Below are 23,972 nucleotides of genomic sequence, written 5' to 3'. Positions count from 1 at the left end.
GTGACAGCTGTGCATAGGTGAGGTCGATTTGGGAAAGCAGAACAAAAAATGCAACTTTTTTTTTTTTAAATGCGTTTTTTAAAAAAATAAAAATGCATTTTTAAAATTTTATTTACAAAAATGCACCCCACGCTGTGCAAGAAAGCACGTAAGCTAATTCTGTAGTATTACATCCCTCCTCCCCTCTCCTTCAAGAATTTCCCTTTCTCCTGGATCTGTGGGCATTCCTGGCCCGGCGCGGTACTGTACGGACAAACGGAGTTTTCATGGGCGCCGCCATGACAGCCAGAAAGGAGCAGTGGGCGCTGCCATGCCATGCAAGGCGGCGCAGGCGCAGCGGGAGCCTCCCTAGCGAATGAATGGAAGGGGGCGGGGCGCGCGCGCCTGAGAGCGTTCAAAAGGGAGAAGGGGCAAAACTAAGTGGGCGGAGTTACGCTCTAGCGCTGCTCCGGCCACGGCCACAGCGGATGCCGAGGTTGGTAACACTTTTGGGGCTTCACTGGGGAGGGGTGCTGTGGGAGGAAGAGGAGGAGGGAGCTGGGAGGAGGAAGAGGAAGAGGTGTCGAGGGGCAGACCGGGGTGCGCGGAAAGAGCGGGGCCGCTCATGGCATCGCCCCAAGTCAGGCGCGACCTGGCAGCGAAGCTTCCACACGCGCTGTTCTGTACTCGCACCCACCCCATGGTTCGGCACCCCATGGTTCGGTCCAGTCCCTCCAAAGGAAAGCCGGCGTGCTGGCCGCTTCCATTGTGGGCGACGGGGGGGGGGGCAAGGGGAGAAAGCAGCCCGGGAGAGGATGACCACCCCCGTAGCCCTGCATAGAGCGCTTGGTGGAATAGAGGGTGGTGTGGCTGCTATGCAGGTTCCGGGGTTCCTCCGTCGGTGGCAGACTATGCAGAGTCCCGGGGTCGGCGTGGAGAGGCCTCGGGCCCGGGTTCTCGCCGGAGGGGCGGGGCCAGCCGAAGGGGAGGGGACGGAGCGTGTGCTTGTTTGCGTGTGGCCTTTGGTAAAGCGCACGCAGGGCCGCCTTATGTCTGAATTCAGGGCGCGGGGTCCACGGGCTGTTATGAGGTGTCCAGGCTGAGGGGCTCTCAGTGGGTCAAGCCGAGGGCGGGAAGGGTTGGGGAAGCCAACCCTCCCCCCTCCCCCTCGTTACTGTTGGTTGGGAAAAGCAAGTTAAAGAAAAACCCACAAACACGTTTAATTTAAAACCTTCGAAAAATAAAATGTGTTTGTGTGTTTTTTTTTAAATCTTGCTTTTTAAGACATACAAAAAGTTTAAGACTCGTAAAGCACATTAAAGTCACTTCAGCCATTTCTAAGCACCTGAGTGGGGCTGCCGAAACGGGAACGTTTTTAACAGCAGGCGCCGAAAATAGCACAGCGGAAGCGGCCGCTGAGTATCAAGGGGCAGGGCGTTCCGAAGTTGTGGGAACCACCGCGCTATAAAGAATTGTGTACTTTATAGGTGTGTCCTTCACAAGCGCACTTGCAACGGTGCCGATTCCGCCAATGTAGTTGAGGCTACACCTGCATCAGATTCCCTTAAAGCTGTTGCTCCGCCCCCCTCCTCCTTTTTTTTTTTAATGGGGTAGAACTTGTATTTGTGTATTTATGTTTTTTTACTTCAGAGATTTATTTACTTTAATTCAAAGGTTGTTGTTGTTTTCATAGCATAAACATAGAGTGGTTAAAACCATTTCCATTTCCACCACTAAAATATTTCACCTCCTGGGGTAAAGTCAAACTACTTCGTAGGCAGCACAGAAGCGACTTCCTTGGGGTCAGTTTGTGGGGAGTTCCTGGGCTGCCCTCACCGATGTTGTCCAAAGGAAAGCAGAACAATATGTTTGGCACCATCTTATATTCAGGAGTTGCAGGAAGGAGGCATACAAGGCATCATCATCAAACTCTTTGGGGGGCTCCACTCTGGACCAGCCCCATCTGCCCCTCATTTCCCTCTACACTTACAGCAGGTGCAGAAACCACCTTCTTAACCATTGGATCCACTATTGCTCTCATCTGCTCAATCCATGGGGGCCTGTCTTTGTATGCTGGGGAAGGGTTTGAAACTTACTAATTACTTTCACCTGGTTTAGCTGGCCAGTTGCAGCCATTCCTGGGGTGTGGCTGCTGTTGCATGCTGAGAGCTTTTAGGAGCCACAGGTGAGAGCTGAGTGCAGCCCATACACGCTCCAATTAAGTGTTATTAACACTACTAATATTTATTAGTCGCTTTACTCATAGAAATAACCAAGAGCAACTTCTAACCGCAACAGGAATACTAACAAACACAGCAGGGCCACTTAATAGAAACAATTGATTGCTCTAATTTTTCATAATCACATAAAATAGATTGATTCTGTTTCCGTCCAAATCAGTCAGATTTTATATATATATGTCAAAAAATTAAGGTTAAAAAATGCATTGAGGGTTTTTTTTTTTTTTAAAGCGGTGTATAAATTTTATGAAAGAAGCAAACAAAATAAACAAATCCTGTTCTCACAGTGGCCAACCAGATTCCTGTGAGAAGCCTGCAAGCTGGACCAGAGTGCTGCGGCCACTCTTCCCTGCACTATTTCCCAGTAACTGGTATTAAAAGCACACTGCCTCTGACAGTGCAGGTAGTAAGTATTGCATAAATATTCTTGTTTCATGCTCAGGTTCAAGTAACTTGCCCAAGATCGTCTGTTTCAGTTCCAGGCCTGGCTTACTAGGAGCGTTGGACCCACGATTCTCATTGTAAGATCCAGTGCCTCTGCCTTGGATACATTTAATATGATAAATAGCAGGAGAAGGACATGCCAAACTGACCACTAGAGAAGGGTGTTTCGCTGCCAATTTTATATGGGGCTGCTGTTCCTTTGACTTTCTCATTGTGCCCTTTTTGGGAATAATTCACACAGCAGCACAGCACGCAGATCAGGTTTTGCCAGGCTTCGGCTTTGTAGATTTAAAGCATGCGTCTTCTCCCAAAGAATATTGGGAATGGTGGTTGGTTAAGAAAGCTGGGAGCTGTAGCTGTAGCTCCCAGCATGGGGTTTTTTTTGGGGGGGGGGGAAGCCATGTGCTTTAGATGTATCTTGTGTATGCAGCTTAAGGAAGAACATGTTAAAAGTTGCTTGGCTCCTGAGCAGGAGTGGAGGAAAGTGGCTGAAAAGGAACTTATCTCAAGGTGAAAGAAGACAATGCATCTTTTTACTAGTGGTCTTTACAGGGTTTTCAGCCACGAGGAGGTTTGTGTGTGTGTTCTAAACATACTGGTACCCATTTATAGAACACTCAGAAACACTGAAGAAGATGGGTGCCAAATCTTTCGAGAAAACTGTGCTTGCCAACTTCCTTGAGCGCATCGTCTCAGTAGCTGTCATAGTCATAATTCTGAGCATCTCTGGAGATTAAAAAGCGCAGCTTCTAAATGTAGCACCAGGGACAGGAAGTTTAACATGCACAAAAGATTCCTTTCCCTCTGCCTTCCCCTTGAACTGGAGGCTAGGGTTGTAGTACAGTCATACCTCATGTTACGGACGCTTCAGGTTACGTGTTTTCGGGTTGTGGAGTGCAGGAAACCCGGAAGTACCGGAACGGGTTACTTCTGGGTTTCGCCACATGCGCAGAAGCGCTAAATCGTGCTTTGTGCATGTGCAGAAGTGCCAAATCGCACCTGCGCTGACGCAGCGCTTCAGGATGCGAACGCTGCTGGTTGTGGACGTGCCTCTGTCACAGATTACGTCCACAACCCGAGGTTCCACTGTACTTGATACTTTGCAATATAGAGCATGTCCGCTGAAGTTTGTGCAACTGTTTCAGTGATAAAAGTGGGAACGTACAGATAATTAGTGGCGGATTTAAAGGTATGTGCAATATGCACAGAATTGGGGCGCCCAGTGGTTTAGGGCTCCCCATGTTATTAGTATACATAGTTAACAGAGAGGATACCTTTGAAACAAGATGGCAGACAACTGCTAATACTTTTTAGTATTTTAGTGTGTTGTGGTGTTTTCACTTTTCATTTATCCTGCTCCCCAAATAAGCCAGTGGGGTCCTGCTCTGTTAGGGCAGGGGTTGCCAGTAGATTAATCAGCTAAATCAGAGGTTTTCAGTCTTTTTGAGTCCACGGCTCCCTTGACCAACTACATTCCTTCTGCAGCTCCTCTGTGGGGAAACATGTTCCAAAATTCAGAAGCCCAGTTATTTCAACCCTTGTCTGCAGAGCTGGCAGCTTCTCACCCTTTTTCAAACACCCTCCTTTGTGAAGTGTTCCCTCAGCCTCCTCTCCTTGGGAGTCCTGCGGGCAGTCACCATGACCACCCCTGGTCCCTGAGCCTCTACCCCTCCACCCCAAAGAGAGGTGACTCCTCATGCCTCCTCACAGAGGCCTGGGAAGAGAATGCGCCCAGCGTTAGCGGCCAAACGGAGACTGACAGAAGGTGAATGCGAGGCCACCATCTTACTCACCTTGAGAGGTGGCAGTGGTAGCTGCAGGCACCGCTGGGCCTGCGTGGCGGAAAAGCTCCCTTTTGGTGCCAGGCACTCGGCTCCCAGGCAGGCCTTGTAAACAGCAAGCACAAGAAAGGCTAGCACAGCGCTTGCCTGCCTGGCCTCCCAGTTGTCTGTCCATTCCCAACAGCAAGGGCTGGTGGACTGGCTGGCTAGGCTCCCTCACCCACTTGCTTGCTTAATCTAAGGCCGCTTCAGCTCCTGGCAACCAGCACCCCCTGGCCAGCCCCAGAGGCACCACTCGCCTGTGGAGCATGTAGCCAGGGCTTCTACAAACAGCCGTGCAATCCTTTGGGAGGTAGAGACACAAGACGGCATCAGAGCAGCGAGGTAAGGAAAGAGGGACAGAGGCCATTGTTGCCCGCGGCACCCCTGACCATCATTCAAGGCACTGCAGGATGCCATGGCACACTCGTTGAAATTCCCTGAGCTAGATAGTCTGATAGTCTACATTTGAGAGGGGCAACTTCTAAAGAAATAAACAGCTTGCTTACTTTGTTCCCTGTCCATTCCATTGTTCTTTCATTTTTGGATAGGGCGGGGCTTGCTCTGGTTTGTGTGGCAGCAGGCCTTTGGTTTTGATGATGTGTATTTGTGTCATAGTTGGCCTCATTGTAGAAAAGACATTCAATCCTCTGGGAGATGCTGGAAAATTTGGTATTACCTACTCTGACTGGCAGTGGCTCTCTAGGGTTCAAGGTAGAGGTCTTCCCTGTTGTTTCACCTTATCCTTTAAGCTGGAAATCCCAGGAATTGAACCTCTCGTCTTCCGAATGCAAAAAAAGTGCTTTACCAATGAGCTTTGCTCCCATTCCTCACAACTAGTTAGTCAGGTATAGGTTTTAACTCTTCAGAGATAACTGAGCTCATTGTGGCATAAAAGTTTTTTTTTTCTTTTTTAATTTTGTTAATTTTATTCCATATTACATCACAATGCAAATATACCATTGTGGCATAAAAGTTTCTTACACATTAAAAGTGTAATAAGATTCTGTTGAATGAGGTCAGATTCATCTAGTCCTACATCCTGTTTTCACAGAGGCTAACTGGATATACCTGTGGAAAGCCTGAAATCAGGACCCGAGTGCAACAGCCATTTGTGGTACCCAGCAACTGGGATTTAGAGACAAACTGCCTCTGGAGGTAGAATGTGGCTAATTGCCATTGATAGCATCATCAACCATGAATTTGTCTAATCAACATTTAAAGCCATTTAAATAGGTCACCATTGCTACCTAGTGAAAGAGTGAATTCCATATCTTAACTATGCCCTGTGTGAAGAAATATTTCCTTAGCGTGGGGAATAGTTCACATGGAGTTCAGTGCTTGGGGAGGGGGTCAGCCTAGCTGATCAGATAAGAGCTGAGTTTGTCTAAGGCCAAAAGCCTGAGCATGCAATGCTGAACCAATTCCTTTTATTTTCCCTTTCAGTTATGTCAGGTGGAGTGGCGCATCTCCAGGCCAATGAATGACAACTTATGTTAATGATGGAGCGGGGGGGGGGGGGGACACACACAGAAAGTGGATTGAAATATAAAAGCAGCAGAAAAAAAGACCTGTCTTTTTCTGTGGATGTGAATAGCCAGCATGCAGCTTAAAGGGATGAAATTTGGAGTGGTGTGGCTAGACTAGGATTATAGTCAGGTAAGTGGCTTATTCTATGCTTTGCAATCGAATGCAGGAGAGGACAAAAACACAGGAATGCATTCCTTGCTTGTCCATACAGGAAAGGAGAGGGGTTTGGAGGGTCAATTGTTTTGAGTGATTGGCATGAAATCCCAGGGCTCACCAAGTGGATGCAACTTAAATGAGGAGATCTCCATCAGATTTGGAGGAGGCCAGGAGAACATGACTGCTGAGCTCCTGACTCATTTTGGAATTGTTCTTTTTGGAGATGGATTGCATTTGCCTCTAGTCCAGATACTGCAGGCTGTATTTTAACTGGCATTTGCAAATCAAGGCTCAATACAGATTCTTTTCTCCAGTTGTAGTTCTCAGATCTTCTGCTGTGATCTCTTGCTGAACCATCAGAGGAACAATGTACCTTTTTTTTTTTCCAGCTTGGGATGTGGAAGCCCTCCAGCTCCCATCATGCTAGTCAGCATGGCCATTGGCCATAGTTGACTGGACTCATAGGTACAATAAATGTTGCTGCCTGAGGCAAAGGAGCAAATGGTCCCCCACAGTCAAGGTGCACAGTGTGATTATGAGTTTTAACCATCAATTCTCTGGGAACGATAGCTCTGTGAGGGGAATAGTGGGTTTCCCAACAGCTCTCAGCATGCTTAACAAGCCACACCAGGATTCTGTGCAGGGAGCCATGGCTATTAAAAGCTTTGTGACAGTGTGGATGTGGCCAATTGGATTTACTTCTGAGTTAAAACACAGGGTTGCCCTGAGCAATAATCAAGCTGGCTGGCTCTAAAAAAACCCCCCAGTAATTTCGCTACCACTTACCTGAACTGTGGCTGATTGTGAGGGGGATTCCCACTTTCCCACATCCCCCTCCTTTTAACTTGACTGGTGATCTCTGATGGGGAAATGCTTGAACTCCTTGCTTTTTATTCCTTCCCAGTCTTTTAACTTGAGCCTGGCCTGCTGTGAGATAATTTATTGCTTTCTCACATTTTGACTTCATAAAGAATACCTGAGCCATTTCTTTTCTCTTGTCTGGGTTTATTTAATGCTTTATGCACGAGGAAACAGCTTTGGACACCCCACTGGATGACCTGCTGCTTCCCTTGAAAATGGGACCTGATTCAAAAACGGACCTCATCATCCCAAGACCAGACTTTGGTCACATTCACAGCATACATTTGGAGCACTGTTAATATCACTTTTATGGCTTTCCCTAAAGAATCATGGGAACTGTAGTTTAAGGGTTCTAAGAGGTATTAGAAGACAATTCGCAGAGCTACAGTTCCCAGCAGTCTTAACGAGCTACAGTTCCTGGGATTCTTTGTGGGAAGCCATGCTGGTAAAGACTGTTTTGGGTGTGGGTTAAGAGACAGTGTAGCGGCAGGGTGACCAAACATACTTTACTTCTCCCTCTACCTCTCTCTGCTTCGCCTACAAAAGTGGCAGCCTTCACATGCACACAAAAGTTGATAAAAGGGGTCAGTGATACGTGAGGGTGTAAAACCTCTAAAGGTTGCCTACATTGAGCCCTCAAGATGTTGTAGTGGCATGTCCACACCATGCATTTGAAACAAATATAACCCCTGGTAAGAGCTGCTTGACAGTGAGCTTAACCCCTGGTAAGAGCTGCTTGACAATGGTATACACTACCTTGGAAGGTGGTAGATTCTCCTTCATTGGAGGTTTTTAAGCAGATGTTGGGTGGCCATCTGCCAGGGACTGTAAGCCTGGCCATCACATGGGTGGAATTGGTCCCTCCCCAGTATCCATTTCTGTGGTTGTATAACAGACCTAACTTCTCCTACACTCTTAAACCACTGTGTGTGTCTCCATCGCCTTTCTTTGTTATCCCTTCAAATCTGTTATTTGGAAAGGGAAAAGGTGCTAAGCTGTTTCTGTTCTCACATTTCCCTTGGAAAACCACAAAGGTGAGTTCAGTGGTTGAAGGTTGCAGTTCTGTTCACAGCTGCCTGAAAGTAAGCCTCGCCGAAACAAAGTGGGATTTCTTCCTGAGTGAACATGCACGGGTTTGCGTTGCACAGGAAATGTTTATTAAGTTGGATAGTGCTGGTGTTTAATGTCAAGTGTATCACTGGGATGTGGGTCTGAAATTCCCAATGCAAAATCAAGTGGGTCATAGTGATTGGGAATTAATGGTGACAATTTAAAAATATCCGTAGTCATTGCCATTTCATGCATCCTCCTAAACCTGTCAAGACTATTACTGTTATTGTTGTAATTTATTCAGTATATTTCTTAAGAACACTTTATGCCAAAGATACTTGGCCGAACAAAAGTTTTCTTCTTTTACCTGTCTGCTTTCCTTGCAAACAAACAAACAAACAAACAAACAAACAAACACCACCAGTGATTTCTAGCCCTACTTTTAAGGTGGTTGGGAGAGAATTTGCTTGCATTGGCATTATAAGATGAACGTGGGTTTTAATGTTCCAATTCATTTCCTCTGTGTCTAGGCCTGCAAGTGGTGATGGCCATTGTCACGCAATCACGTATTATCGACTGCTCATTTAGGCCAGTGTCTTTGAAAAAGGAAATCCATAGGAACCAATTTCCAACTTTCAAGGAGGGAAGCTTGTTCCTAGATGGGGATTAATGGGCCAGCTCATCTTCTTATTGATGTCCTGACTTCTGACAGGTTACAATCAGGGGTGGAGCCGGATCTTTTGGGGCCCTTGGCATGACATTTCTGATGAGTACTGCAACCTCTCCCCGTTTCCCATCTATCTAGGCTATAGAGCAGAAATTTCCAAACTGTGTCACGACACGTTTAGTGTGTCATCTGCAGTGTGTACGTGTGTCATGCAAGCTCTTCCTGTGCTCTTCCTGGGGCTTAAAAGGGGTTAGTTTAACCTCCAGTTTGCTAGTAAAGCTGAATTACTGTGTCACAAGGTGATGCATGTCTAAAACGTGTGTCACCAACATGAAAAGTTTGGAAAGCTCTGCTACAGAGCTATGAAATCAATAAATTTCATAGATCTATTGGCCAGGGCATTACATTTGAGGTAATGTAAAATGGTGAATGCACACTATAAATGGGAACTAAGCTTGGCTCTTGTTCAAAAGTGACACTGCTGGACTGCAGCACAAGAGTTGATACGATTTCTGCAAGTGAAGTTTTTAGTATTGTGATGGAAAGCTTGGAGGACCCACCTGTCAGGAAACCAAATCAGAACTTTATTGTGTGTCTCAACAAAAACAGGAAATTCAAATACTGACTATACCCAGATCTGATGAAGTCTAGTGTTGTATAGTGATTAACCCTGTTTTTTCAGCGTAACTCACCTTAACTCAGTTCCGGCACCTCTCACGTGGGCACCATTGCCATTATAAGAGAACAAGGGAGGTGTTCATGGTGAGTTCTGGCACCTCATTTTCTAGAAAAGTAGCACTGCCTATTATGTTACTATCCACACAAATTGGAATAAGGTAAAATATTGTGGGTTATATGCAATGTTAGCGCTACTCAGTATAGGCCCGTTGAAATTAAGGAAGCTATTGAATCCAACATATAAATGTCTTCCAGACTTCATCACCTTTCCCCCCAAAGCACTGATGAGTCAGGTTTTTAGAGATCTTTAATTTAATATATATGGGTCTCTTTAAAAGATAATCAGTTCTGCAGTTACCTTTTAAAGAGCAAAAAGAAACCAATATAGATCAGAATAAAAGAACAGAGAAGGAAAAATCCCATTGGTCCAGGGACTGGGAGGGGAAAAAACCCCAGTTCCTTTCCCCAGAGTTTGCAGTGTGTCATACTGGGCTCATAACGAGGTCCAGAAATAGGCGTCAAAGGGAGCAGCGTGGTGTAGTGGTTAAGAGCTGGGTGACCTTGGGCCAGTCACACTTCTCTGAAGTCTCTCAGCCCCACTCACCTCACAGAGTGTTTGTTGTGGGGAGGAAGGGAAAGGAGAATGTTAGCCGCTTTGAGACTCCTTAGGGTAGTGATAAAGCGGGATATCAAATCCAAACTCATCATCATCATCAGCCCATCAAGGGCAGGGAGAAACCTTTGGAATGACCCAGGAAATGGGTCTAAGTTTTTCTATCATACAATAAAATTATATCCAACTGAAGTGCTCAAAAGATTTGTAGAAGGCCTATAGCTCAGTGGCAGAGTATTTGCTTTGCATGCAGAAGGTTCCAGGTTCAATTCCCTGTACCTCCAGGTAGGGCTTTGAAAGTCTCCCTGCCTGAAACCCTGTAGAGCTTGATTGGTGTGACTTCAGTTTCAGATAGCTTCCTATGTTCATCAGTTTTTAAAAAATCCTCCCAAACAACAAAAACCTCACCTTTCCGTGTCTAGTGAAAAAGTCAAGGGCAGACAAAATAATCGCTAGTCTCCTAGAGAGAGAGAAAGAGAAAATACAGAATTATATCGAAAGACATACAGCTTTCATGAGACGGAAAGCACATCTGAGACTGAAGATTGTTTTTTCAGTCCTTGGGAAGTAAATAGCACATGGTGCTAAGGAACATCAAGGTGAACTTTGGAATTGTTTATGGGCTGATACGTGTTGTGTGAACTCTATTCTTGAAATGGCATTTCTTAATGTCCACTGCTGCCGTTCTCATTTCATGAAATGGATGCAATGCCTGAAAGGAGAGAGAAAGAGAAAGAAATCTTGTGGGAGCATGCTCACTGGAAGACTAATCCTTCAGAGGGAGTTGGCAAGTTAAGCCACTGTGTTTCTCTGCAGTTGGCTGCAGTAAACAACTGTTCAAAAGACATGGGGGGTGGGGGTGGAAATGGATGGAGGGACAGATTGACATATACTGTGCATATCTCCCTGCATTTGCTTTTGATGTGGAGAGCTTCAGAAATGCTTTTTTATTTAAATGAGAAAGCCATTAAAACATGGGTAGGCAAACTAAGGCCCAGGGGCCGGATCCGGCCCAATCGCCTTCTCAATCCGGCCTCTGGGCGGTCCAGGAATCCGTGTGTTTTTACATGAGTAGAATGTGCCCTTTTATTTAAAATGCATCTCTGGGTTATTTGTGGGGCATGGGAATTCTTTCATTCCTCCCCTCACCCCCTCAAAATATAGTCTGACCCCCCACAAGGTCGGAGGGACAGTGGACCGGCCCCCTGCTGAAAAAGTTTGCTGACCCCTGCATTAAAAGATCAGTGTAGTATTCTCTTAGGTGACCTTCACATTGTATTTGTCTCTGTTTCTAGGCCAATCTAATCCTATTTTATAGGACGGCCATGCTAACACCCTGGAAGTAGCAGGCAATTCAGTGTCAGACCACAGCTGCAGTCTTAATCATTTCAACAGTGCAAACTTAACCGTGTCTACTTAGAAGGAAGTCCTTTTGATTTAAATGGGGCTTGGTCCCATTTATGTGGGTTTAGGATTTCAGGCTATGGTAGGAAGGAAGCCCCATGGAATGCATGGGGACTTGTATCTGAATACATTTGCATAAGATTGTGCTGTGCAGGACATTTCTAGGTACAGTGTGGTACCTTGGTTTTCAAATGTTTCCGTTGATGAACGTTTCAGTTTTCAAACTCCGTAAACCCAGAAGTAAATGCTTCAGTTTTCGAACACGCCTCGGAAGTGGAACATGCCACGTGGCTTCTGCGGAGTATGAGATCCTGAGTGCAATAGCTGTCAGCTATTGAGTTTTCGGTTTTTGAACGTTTCAGAACTCGAACAGTCTTCCGGAATGGATTACATTTGAAAACGGAGGTACCACTGTAATGCCTATCAGACAATGTTCTGTAGTGGTGGCGGCGCACCTGTAGCACTTGGTAAAGCTAAAGGTAAAGGGACCCCTGACCATTAGGTCCAGTCGTGACCAACTCTGGGGTTGTGGCACTCATCTCACTTTATTGGCCGAGGGAGCCGGCGTGCAGCTTCCGGGTCATGTGGCCAGCATGACTAAGCCGCTTCTGGCGAACCAGAGCAGCGCATGGAAACGGCGTTTACCTTCCCGCCGGAGCGGTACCTATTTATCTACTTGCACTTTGACGTGCTTTTGAACTGCTAGGTTGGCAGGAGCAGGGACCGAGCAACGGGAGCTCACCCCGTCACAGGGATTCGAACCACCGATCTTCTGATCAGCAAGTCCTAGGCTCTGTGGTTTAACCCACAGCGCCACCTGCATCCCTCCGTAGCACTTGTTACTTCCTTACAATTTTGTAAATAAATTCCTTACAATTAAAAATAAATATATTCCCTTCAGGCGTGTATGGTAGAAACTAGCCTACCATACACATGTAACATTTAGCTTTCTTGCTTCATCCAGTTTAGCCTCTGGCACTGACTGCCACTGGCATTTTGCCCTTGGGAGGTTTCCTAGAAAGAAAAGCCGCCCTCCAGCTGAAAAAGGCCCCCCACCCCTGCTTCTAAGAAAAACAAACTGTATTTCAAGTTTAAGGTGAACTTTAAAAAATAAAATACATAGTTTGGTTCATTCTTGTTCTTGATAGGGATGGAGAAAACTATGAGGCAATCTACCGCTAATGAATCCTTCCGGGAGATGATGAAATTGGAGTGAGCTGATTGTCAACTGAAAATGCTGAGGGATTTGTAGGGAACGGGCATTGAGGGTTATAGTTTTAGCATAAACTAGTGGCATCTGGTACCCACTGGGGCCTGTGGGGCTAAGCATGGTGCAGAGGGCAGTTATAGGGCTAGTGGGTAGGCAGAGCCAGAGATCACATTAGGCATGCGACACACTTGACAATCCTGAAACTCTGATGGTGGGGTGGGGAATCAAGCAACTGAAATGGTGGCGGTGGGTCTTTCCCTTCTATGAGGTCAGATCAGAAATAGGAAAGGGGGAAAAAAAAGGTTTGAAGTTTGATTATGGAAGGGAACTTTATCAAATTTGGGGGAGTAAGTGCTTTTGCCTTTAGGACTGAATCATGAGACTGGTTTGATGCACAAATTTACAATAGCACAGTAGGTAGTTATTTGCTGGAGAAGCTGCAAAGAAAAGAAAAAAAAGCATAGGAAGCTGCTATGTTGGTCTGGCTAGTTTAGGATTATCTAAGTTGATAAGGGACGCAGGTGGTGCTGTGGGTTAAACCACTGTGCCTCTTGGACTTGCCGATCGGAAGGGCGGCGGTTCGAATCCCCGCAACGGGATGAGCTCCCGTTTCTTGGTCCCTGCTCCTGCCAACCTAGCAGCTCGAAAGCACGTCAAAGTGCAAGTAGATAAATAGGCGGGAAGGTAAATGGCATTTCCATTCGCTGCTCTGGTTCACCAGAAGCGGCTTAGTCATGCTGGCCACATGACCTGGAAAAATTGTCTGTGGAAGCGGACAAACGCCAGTTCCCTCGGCCTGTAAAGCAAGATGAGCACCGCAACCCCACAGTTGTTCAGGACTGGACTTAATAGTCAGGGGTCCCTTTACCTTTAAGTTGATATAGCTGGATGTTGAGGGAAAAGAGCTTTTGGGATGGGGGGGGTAGATATAGGGAGAAAAGTATATAATTTAAAACAGTGAGGAAGAAAGGCTGATTTAAATTGAAATAGTTTCCTATTTCTATTTCATATATTTCGTAAACAGTGTTGGAAATCTGACCACTCAAGCCATGTTAATTTGCAATGAAATAGAATATTATTTCATTCCCACGTTGTTGTTGTTTGTCTGACTGAACACAGGTTGCATAATTTCTTTTTTTTAAAAAAAGCTATAGAGTGAATGTCTTAAAAATATTCTCCTACAGATGTTTCTCATGACCTGGTATCAGATCATTTGTGAAGTTAAATATGGGAATACAGGATCCGGGTTGTTCTTCTCCTGTTCCTCCTCCTAGTTTTTCTCCTTTCTGCTTCACTTTGCCTTGGGCCCAGCCACACCTTTCCAAAAACAAAGTTGGGAACAAAACTGTAATGGCAATGAAATTAAATGCATGGGATGAGGGGGGACTTGGTTTGACAGTATTATATGTGAAAAGAATCTTGGGGTTGTGCAATGTGATGCAGAAAAGACTAATGTAATTTTTAGCTGCATTAATAAGAACCATAGTTTCTTAGGTCACAACAAGTAATAGATTATTATTAATATTATTAGCATGGGGCTTCCCCCCCTCCATTGCATTTTTCAAATTGCAGTACATTTTTGATAATATGTCACCTCAAGACATCAAGCAATTGAAATGAGTAATAGCAATGGTGATGATGATGAAATTCTGAAAAATGATGATGAAATCCATAGCAATAACAGCTCCACTTTATCCTACAGTAGCTTAACCTCTCATTAAATACTGGGTCCAGTTCTGGGTGCTGCAGTTTGAGAAGGAAGTAGGCAGCTTGCACACCATACAGTGGTACCTCGGGTTCCAGACGCTTCAGGTTCCGGACTCCACTAATCCAGAAATAGTACCTTGGGTTAAGAACTTTGCTTCAGGATGAGAACAGAAATCATGCAGTGGCAGCGGGAGGCCCCATTAGCTAAAGTGGTACCTTAGTTTCAGGTTAAGAACGGACCTCCAGAACGAATTAAGTTCTTAACCCGAGGTACCACTGTATTTAAAGCATGTGGCTTCCCCCCAAAATTCCGGGGAACTGAGTTTCCCTCTCACAGAACTATGATTTCCAGCATGCTTAGCAAACTACATTTCTCATGATTCCTTGGGGGAAGTCACATGCTTTAAATGTTTGGTGGCCTTATAGAAATTGGAATGGGTTCAGAAGAGGGAAAACAAGGATGGTATGGAAAACAAGTCCTATTAGGAAAGGTTGAAATAATTGGGTACACTCAGAAAGTGCGTCATTCCAGTTCCGTGACATTTCCTTACCTGGTAATTTTTGTGTATTTTATGTGATCTTACACATGACATAAAATCCGCTTATGGAAAGCTAGTGGAATCTAGCTTAGCAATCATTTTCCTGTTAATTGATTCCAGGAAAAATCCATTTGTAACCCCATTAGCCTGGGAAATTGCAGGAGTTTTAGACTCCTGCAATTTCCCCATGGTTTTCAAAGGTCTTGACATGACAAAATTTGGAGCACTATTTGAACATGCAGTTCTTTCCTGTTCTTTTTCTGGGTGAATCATAGGGGTACAGAAGTGTACATGCGCACAGTGGTGACATGTCCAGCAATGTCTACTTGTTGTGTTACATCGTGCCTTCTGGTGGGAATGAAACGTGAAAGGTGGTGGTGGTATGTTGATAAGAAAGCCATAACCCAGAAAGAAAGAAAAAGAGCGAGCCATAACCCAGTAGCTAACGCAGCATAAAATGGGTATCTGAAACTCCTTTTCCATAATTTCATCTAAGATCTCTTTTTTATTTTTATTTTTCAATTTCCTTTTGAATGAATTTTGTTGTACAGTAGTACCTTGGGTTAAGTACTTAATTCGTTCCAGTGGTCCGTTCTTAACCTGAAATTGTTCTTAACCTGAGACACCACTTTAGCTAATGGGGCCTCCAGCTGCTGTCGTGCCGCCGGAGCATGATTTCTGTTCTCATCCTGAAGCAAAGTTCTTACCCTGAGGTACTATTTCTGAATTAGCAGAGTCTGTAACCTGAAGTGTATGTAACCCGAGGTACCACTGTATATAAGTGTTTTCACTTTCTACTCTGCCAAAGTATCAATCTGTCAAATTCTGTCCAGCTGGCAATGTGTATCCTACCTTTATCCAAAGGACAACTTGACACAGTTGTAGCCAATATGTACCCAAGAGACAGAGAGTCCCTCAAAAGTCCAAAGTCAAACTGTTACAAAGTCTCCAAAGCTGCAAATACTATGTTCTGCTTCCATTCATAAAAAGTCCCCTTGCAGAGCCTGTCCGCAGAAATCGGAAGCTGACTTCCTTTTTGGCTTCTGTTTCACCAAATCAATCAATTTAAACCTGGTTTCTTCTCTTATTCTTATTTGGTTTTTACCTCTTAATTGGGAGAGCCACTGCTTATGGTGGCGGTGTGTGGCTCCGGCTGTAGAGTTCGCTGGAGCCGTGAGTGGACTCAAGCCTCTTCCTTTCCCCTGCGCAAAAACGGCAGCCGGGGGATCAGGGCCGGCGGGTTTGTACACTCTGCTGGACCCCTACAGTCCCCACTCTTTTGTGGGGAGTTTTTTTGGGGGGCACCTAGCCCTGGCGTGCACCCCCAAGGCTCTATCAGCCTGAACCGTGTTTAGACAGACGACACGGAGTGCGCCACCATTGCCTCTGCAGCGAACCGGAAGGTCAATTTCCCAAGTCTTGGAATTCCAGTCCATAGCACCTGTAGCACCCATATTGCTGAACTATATGTCACTTATCTTAAAGGAAGAATACAAGGAATATATATCCTTGTCAGTGGCTCAAAACTGGAATGTCGGTGGCTCAAAACTGGAAAGTTACATTACTCTTATTGGAAATAATGGCTTAATAAAGTTTGAGACTTGGTCATAATGGCAAAATAGCTGAGAATTGCAGCTGACTATAGAAATTAATTCTGGGAAAACTGGTTGCTCCATATACAATATTGTCAAGAAAACAATTACTTCCTGTAAAAGCAAATTCAAGTAGGGCTCTGTTTGTTTTGAATTTTGAAATTTTATGTTAAGCCATATTTTTTGCAGAATATTATGATCTGAAGTAATTTTATCTGGGCCGGGTTTTGTGGTGGTGGTTAATCATTGTCAACAGTTCAGAAATTAATGGATCTAAGTTAGTCATGTGCATTATTTTCAGTGGGTCTACCCTGAGTAAGACTAGCATTGGCTGCAACCCACAGTTAGCCACCTGCAGGTTAAACCCGCTTAAATTACTGGGCATGGCTTAATTGGGTATGATAATTTCACCCTATGGTGAAATTACCCTATGATAACAACCGGTTGAAGCAAGGTCTAAAAGCTAACTGGGCAGACTTCAGAATATGAGATGAAAATGAAATGCAGGTAGAGTGCAAATATCCATACTCTTGTTTTTAATTGTTTTCCTAAGTCACTTGGAGTTTGTGGACCAAATTCAAGGTGCTCATGTTAGTGTTTAAAGCCTTAAACGATTTAGGCCCCAAATATCTGAAAGACTGTCTCCTACACTATAATACTAAGATTGGCAGAGGGGGCCCTCTTGGTAGTTCCACCACCCTCAGAGATGGCGGTGGGGTGTGTGTTCCCCAGGAGAGGGCCTTCTCTGTGGTAGCCCCTAAATTGTGGAGCTCCCTTCCCACACAGGTTCATTTGGCACCTTCATTATACAGCTTCCAGTGAATTCTGAAGGGGCACCCCCTTAACACTGGTTTTTTACACTTGAGTTGTATGTTTTTAGGACCCACCTTATCCTTGTGATGGTAAGTTGTTTTAAACTGGTTTTAGTTTTGTAACCCACACTAGGAAATTCACAGCGGCTTATTTATTCTGAATGTTTGCAAGTCATGCCAGTAAAGGTTTGATGAGGACAATGACTAGGACATTAAAGTGAAGGGTGGGTTAATAATAATAATAATAATATAATGTAACAAGATGATGATTGTGTCCATCAATTTCTGTTAGATTGCGCTGAGTAAGGCACATGTGAAAAATAGTGATGTTCCCTGATTCACTCAAGGTGAATCTCCTGAATAGCCATTCTTGCCAAGATTATCACCCTGAGGAAGACAGGATAATAGGGTGCTTAAAACGCCTAAGGAGAAAGGGAAAGTGGCAAATAGGCTAGGCGATGCCTTGTCTTCAGTCATTACTTGCCTAATAAGGACCATTGGAGGCTTGTGGCCTTTTCTGCAGTCCCTTAACTCCTTTAGCTGCTCATTATCCAGTTGATGACAATCTTAAATTCTTACGTTATAGCTCTGAGGACTGTAATTATGAGTGGTGATGAGTCCTCTTTATGCCAAGAGGGCTTTTAAAAAAATGTCTCGAAAACAGGAGCTGTAGTCATCTCCCTGGCAATTTTATCTCTTTCTTACACTCCCCACCCTTTTGCTTTATGTTCCAGGAGAAAAGGTCAGTCTAACTTGCTAGCATTCCCTAGCTCAGAGTGTTCCAACCCAGAACCTCCTTCTTACAGTACCTCTGGTCCTCTAACCTTGTTCAGTGCCGTTGATGTATATTTAGGGGGGAAATGTTGCAAGGGAAAGAGCTGAAACTTTTGAAAGCTTTGCTTCTCTTTTGTTCCAGGGACACATTATCTGTATGCTCCTTGATGATTTTTACATGTTCCTTGATGATTTTACGTTGAAAACTGCCCTGAAATCTATAGATGAAGGGTGCTACAAAATTTTAATAATAATGATTTTCATCAGAAATATGTAAAAACAGGGAGATGTCTGCAACAGAAAGACATTTATGTGAGGGAGGCATGCTTTTTGTTTGCCTGCTGAAGGAAGCTAAACAAGGATGCTAATAAATGCACATACAACACATAATTATTCTGAATAAATCCAGTCTTTGGCTAGCAGCCTGCAGGAAAGTGACCCCAAATTCACACTTAACAACTTTATTAAGGGATTATGATTCCTGCCGTGATTCCTACGTCATGGAGAGTGGGCTTAGTTCACTGCTGGAGCTCATACTAAAGGCCTTGGGCTCAGTGCCTACCACCTTTGGGTACTACTGGGAAAAACTTCCGTCTACAGCCCTGGAGCACCACTGCAAGGCAGCATGGGAAGTCCTGAGCATGAGGGACCTCATGGCCTGACTCAGTCTAAGGCAACCTCCTCTGTTTCCATTTAGATACAGTTCTTTATTCGCCACCAAGACGACTGAACTTCTGTTTTTAGGTCAAGGACAACAGTTCAGTGGTAGAACATGTCTGTTGGAATGCAGGAGGACCTAGGCAGTGTTTCTCAAACTTGGGTCCCCAGCTGTTGGACCACAACTCCCATCATCCCTGACCACTGATCCTGCTAGCTAGGGATGATGGGAGTTATTGTCCAGAAACAGGTTTGAGAAACACTGACCTAGGGTCACTGCTTGGCATCTCCTAGGTAGGGCTGGGAAAGACTCCTGTCTGGAACCCCAGAGAAGCACTCCTGATCACTGTAGACTTGTGCTTCTCAAGATCCACCAACTGTGGTCCGCTTGAAAATTGCTAATGGTATTGCTGGACCATGTAGTGATTTTTCTGCCTGTTGGAGCAATTGTAATACACTGTGCTAGATGCTGTATGAATTTTAATTTGTAGTGCTTTATTTCATCACAGTTTGCCTTCCATAGAATTCAAATTCCAGAACGAATTAAGTTCTTAACCCAAGGTACCACTGTACAATACAAGAAATGCAAGAAACAATAGAAATATAATTAAAACAGTTACAGATAGGTAGCCGTGTTGGTCTGCCATAGTCAAAATAAAAAAATCCTTCCAGTAGCACCTTTAAGACCAACTAAGTTAGTTCTTGGTATGAGCTTTCGTGTGCAAGCACACTTCTTCAGATACACACATGCCATCAGTGCTCCCAGCTATGTACGTGACACCACAGTGTATCTGAAGAAGTGTGCTTGCACACGAAAGCTCATACCAAGAACTAACTTAGTTGGTCTTAAAGGTGCTACTGGAAGGATTTTTTTATTATAATTAAAACAGATATTAATATTTTAATGCAAACATACAGTGGATCCCAGGTGGTCTACAGACCATGGTTTGGGAACCTCTGGACTGAACAATACACAAGTAGATAAGCCAGTGGTCTGACTAGGTATTAGGTAGCTTCCAAAATGGAAAAGCTGTCTGTTACAGTACACAAGGAAACTCCTCGGTAGCCCCATAATGTGTTACTACTATCAAATACTGTCCATTTTTATCTAGCTGCTAGCCTAATGCACGTGTGCTTTAAGCACATAAGAATAGTCTGTTGAATCAAGCTAAAGACCTATGAAGTCCAGCATCCTGTTCTCGCAGTGGACATTCAGTTACTTGTGGGAAGCCTGAAAGCAGGACTCCAGTGCAATAGCACTCTCCCCACTTACAATTCTCAGCAGCTATCATTCATTACATCCTCTGACAGTGGAGTGAGGAAATCTTCGCATTGGACTTTACTCTGGCTACCTTCATTGGAAGCAGTGTTAGAAACTGGGATATGAAACTAGGTGCCATGTGGCTCCTGGGACCCGGGGCTTGGCAGTGAGTTGCAAAAAGGACTCACTGGTGAATGCGTTGTCGTGGTGGTGGGGAGTCCCCCCCCCCCATGACTACTGTGTCCTAAAATCCCCTCCATGAAAACAAAAATGTTCTGCATATTGAAAACTCATCTAAGCTGATTAATTTGTTTACTCCTATGATCCTCTCCTACACATAAAACAATGCCTTTTTTTTCTGAAACCCATTTGCCCTTCGGATGTTGTTGCTTGCAAAATGCTGATCTTGGTTGAAAAGATGGAAGCAGCACATTGAAAATGTGCTCTTGCTGTAAGCGATGATTTATATTTCAACAGAATTAAGCCTCAGTAGGGTCAAAGAGGACCCACTGATCTTATAATCCTTCTACAGATGAAGAAGGGATGGGTGGAAGGGGTTGAGCCTGTTGTGAAAGTGATGTGCCTTCTCAAGTTGGAATTTGCACAAAGCAGTGACAGACTAAATAGGAATCCTTAAAACTACACAGTGCCAAATCTAGACATAAAAGAGATAATGTTCTTGGGACCAGCCCAGCTGCTTGAGGTGAAGGACAAGATGGTGTCCCCAGTTCCATGTATAGAAGCCAGCTAGCCTAGGTCCCATCTGCGCCATATTTTTAAAGTCTGCCATTGTAAACAGTCATGACTTTCGCCAAAGTTTCATGCGAACTGTAGTTTGTTGATAGTGGTGTGAGTTGTTAATAAAGGTAAAGGGACCCCTGACAATTAAATCCAGTCGCAGATGACTCTGGGGTTGTGGCGCTCATCTTGCTTTACTGGCTGAGGGAGCCGACGTTTTTTACGGGTCAGGTGGCCAGCATGACTAAGCCACTTCTGGCACAATAGAACACTGAAAGCAGAGCAGCACAACGAAACGCTGTTTACCTTCCCGCCAGAGCAGTACCTATTTATCTACTTGCACTTTGACATGCTTTTAAACTGCTAGGTTAGCGGGAGCAGGGACCGAGCAATGGGAGCTCACCCCATCGTGGGGTTTGACCTTCTGATTGGCAAGCCCAAGAGGCTCAGTGGTTTAGACCACAGCGCTTCCCACGTCCCTGGTGTGAGTTGTTAGGAGACTCCTATTCCCCTTATGGAGCTATAGTTCCCTAGGAAGAGGGATTGATTCCTAAACTTGTTTGTTTACTTTTGGAAAAAGTGTAAGTCCAAGGGAACAGCATCTTGCAAAATAAATCCATGCTGGATGTTGGAAATAGCTTCCCCAGACAACATTTTTCTAGTCTACTTTGTACCAGGTGCTATCTGTAAAGTGACATAAGATCATAGCTTCGTTCAGAGATATGCTGTTGAAAAGTGGCAAACACCTGAAAGTGACCTCAAAACTTTAAGCAAGCTGAATTGCATGCTCTTGGGTTTTGTTTTGTTTTTAATACTGTTTCCCTCTCCCTCCCTCTTAAAGAATTACAAATCCATGTTGTCATAGAAACTACAGAGGTTGATTGAAACACCTGAATTTAGAAGCTTTTTGGGGGGGGGGGAACCATAAAGAAAGACCCACAGTCTTATGTCACAGAGAAAGCTGGCTTGATTTATATGACTGATGCTCTTCTTTTTACACAGGAAGAATATTTATTCGCATATTGTTGGGGAGTTGACTTTGTCCTCAAATGTCTGAGCTTTTCCGTTTTCATTTGAAGCTCCAGAAATAACCTTGAATTGGTTCAGAGAGAAAGAGCATGGCGGAATTCATTTGTTTTAGCCTTCTTCACTCAGGGAGGAATGCATATTGTATAATTAACTTGAATGGGTTTTGTTTCTTGACAAGCTTTGTCTTTGTGTGTAATTATAAGTGTGCATCACGATTTGGTCGTCTACTTCTTTTTAAGATGCATTTTAGGGTCTGTGGGGGTATGAGAACCAAATACTCTATAATGTGTATAAAACTACCCCTCCCAACTCTTTGCAAGGAATACTGTCTCTCCTGTTCCTTCAATTTCCTTCCTCCTTTTTTTCCTCTCTGACTGGTAATGCAATCATTGGGCCTCTGGGGGCATTGCGAGATTGCACTACAGAGCATGCTCCTAAGCACCTACTGTGGCTTTGGTTGGAACGCGTGGAGGGAGTAGATTAGGCCTCTGAAACGCCTTGACAAGAATCCCAAAAGGCCTGCACAGACAGACTTGAGGTATGAGCACTTCCAAGTTATATTTTAAAGGGCTGGTTTCTCTCTCTCTCTCCCCCACCCTTGTCCTTGGGAGGGTATTTCGGAAGGAAATGCCTCTGTACTGAAATAACTCTAGCAGCAAAGCAGTGCCTTTCTGTTATCAGATCCTTTTATCTACTCTGCTGGAAGGGGGTCCTTGTAGCCTGGAACCTTTTCCATTTGCACTGAATGGCAGAGCAGGCTCTGAATTATGAGGCATGCTTCTGTTTTACTTGAAGGCAAGCTGCTCTTGCAAACGTTTATGGAGTCATGCCTCAAAGCAGGCAAAGCCATGCTCAAAGCAGCAAGTTGGTTGCTGCTGCTGCTCCTGCTGTTCTGTCTGCCCAGCTTTTCTCCTTCTTTGCTATAACCTTTTCCTTGTCCATTGCAAATTACATTGTTCTCAACCTTTTGTGTAAGGGGCAGCAAGAATGTATTTTGAGAGCTCCAAAGAGTAAATAGCACAAGGTAACTAAAACCAACCAGCCAGACAAACAAACTAGGGCTCTAGGGGATTTTGTGGCTACTTTGTTAGGCATGTTGCTTTTTAATGCAGGATTTTGACATAATTGCTTTAACTGGACCTTATCCCTTCAAAATGGCTTCTGTGTATTAATTTTAAAAGTATAAATGGTTTTCTGTTTTACTCAAACAATAATTCCAAATATGCCCAGTATTGGAGATGGAGCAGCAAGCTCTTATGGTGCCAAACATTTTTATTTGAAGTTGGTTTATTATCCTGGATGAGGTTTGCAAGGCTACCTTCTTTTGTATGGTAAATAGTTTTCCTCGCATGAAGGTAAATAAAAGGTAAATTGTGTGTACAATGACTTTTAATGGGCCTGTCTTGGCTTTGATTTCCTGATTGTATTGATAGAAGTGTGGTACACTTGAAGTTAGAATCTGTTATGTTTAGAAAACAATTCTAAATGTACCTGGCTTTGAAGTCAAAGAGGACCTAGTTTAGAGCTGAGCGATGTTGCCACCAAGTCATCTGTGCCTTTTATAGTGTTCACAGTTGATTGTATTTCAGTCACACTTAAAATTGATGCTATTTTAGGCTTGCAGGCCCAGGTGAAACTAACACTTTTTAAAAACCCACGTGCTCCTCTGGATCATCTGCGTTAATGGTTTTCTGTAGGGTTTCTGTGCAACACGGCTGGGAAAGCACAAAATAAGGAGGGAAATTCACTAGCACTGGCCAGGCACTTGTGAGCTGCTGTCCATTCACAAATCCAGCTTTGAAGTGTTTGGTTTCAGCCTTTTGTTTTACTTTCATGAGTCTCCCAGGTGCCTGCCACCATTATCGGGTCAATCACCTTTGGATAACATACTGCGGTTACAATAAGGTGAAACAGAAGTAACTGTGCTTTCATTTTGTTCCTTGTTGAAACAGGCCTCATCCTCTGGCATCCATCTTGGAAAACAGCCTGAGTGCTGGAGCTTGTTCTGTTTTAACTTCCTAGACAAAATTATTCACCTCTTCGTCTGCTGTGTTGCATTCTTCACCCTTTAGCTTAAAGCAGGTATACATGCATGAATTAGAGGAGCCCCGGGGGAGTGGGGAAGAAGAGACAAAATGAACAGTTTAAATGAATTCAGTATATACTGCTGTACATACAAAATCCATTAAAAAATACCTGCCTGCCTTATAT

General features: G+C 44.3%; 1 protein-coding gene across 8 annotated transcripts in view; it reads left to right on the top strand.

Moving 5' to 3' along the window:
• The first annotated feature begins 381 nt into the window (after nt 1-381).
• Nucleotides 382-23,972, top strand: part of EHMT1 (euchromatic histone lysine methyltransferase 1) — a 139,670-nt gene continuing 116,079 nt past the window's right edge. For 2 of the 8 annotated variants that reach the window (XM_080990802.1, XM_080990811.1), the window contains exons 1-2: nt 413-475; nt 2,507-2,622. The gene's annotated coding sequence lies outside the window, so the exon portion shown is untranslated. Of the gene's footprint in view, nt 476-2,506; nt 2,626-22,165; nt 22,300-23,972 lie in introns of those variants that run through there. The other 6 variants (XM_080990800.1, XM_080990810.1, XM_080990809.1 and 3 more) reach the window with 5 other exon arrangements.

Source organism: Podarcis pityusensis (genome assembly GCF_964106645.2).
Source record: "Podarcis pityusensis genome assembly, chromosome: Z".
Taxonomy (NCBI): Eukaryota; Metazoa; Chordata; class Lepidosauria; order Squamata; family Lacertidae; genus Podarcis; species Podarcis pityusensis.
The sequence above is the reverse complement of the archived record's forward strand: the minus strand, read 5'-3'. Positions and strand labels throughout refer to the sequence as shown.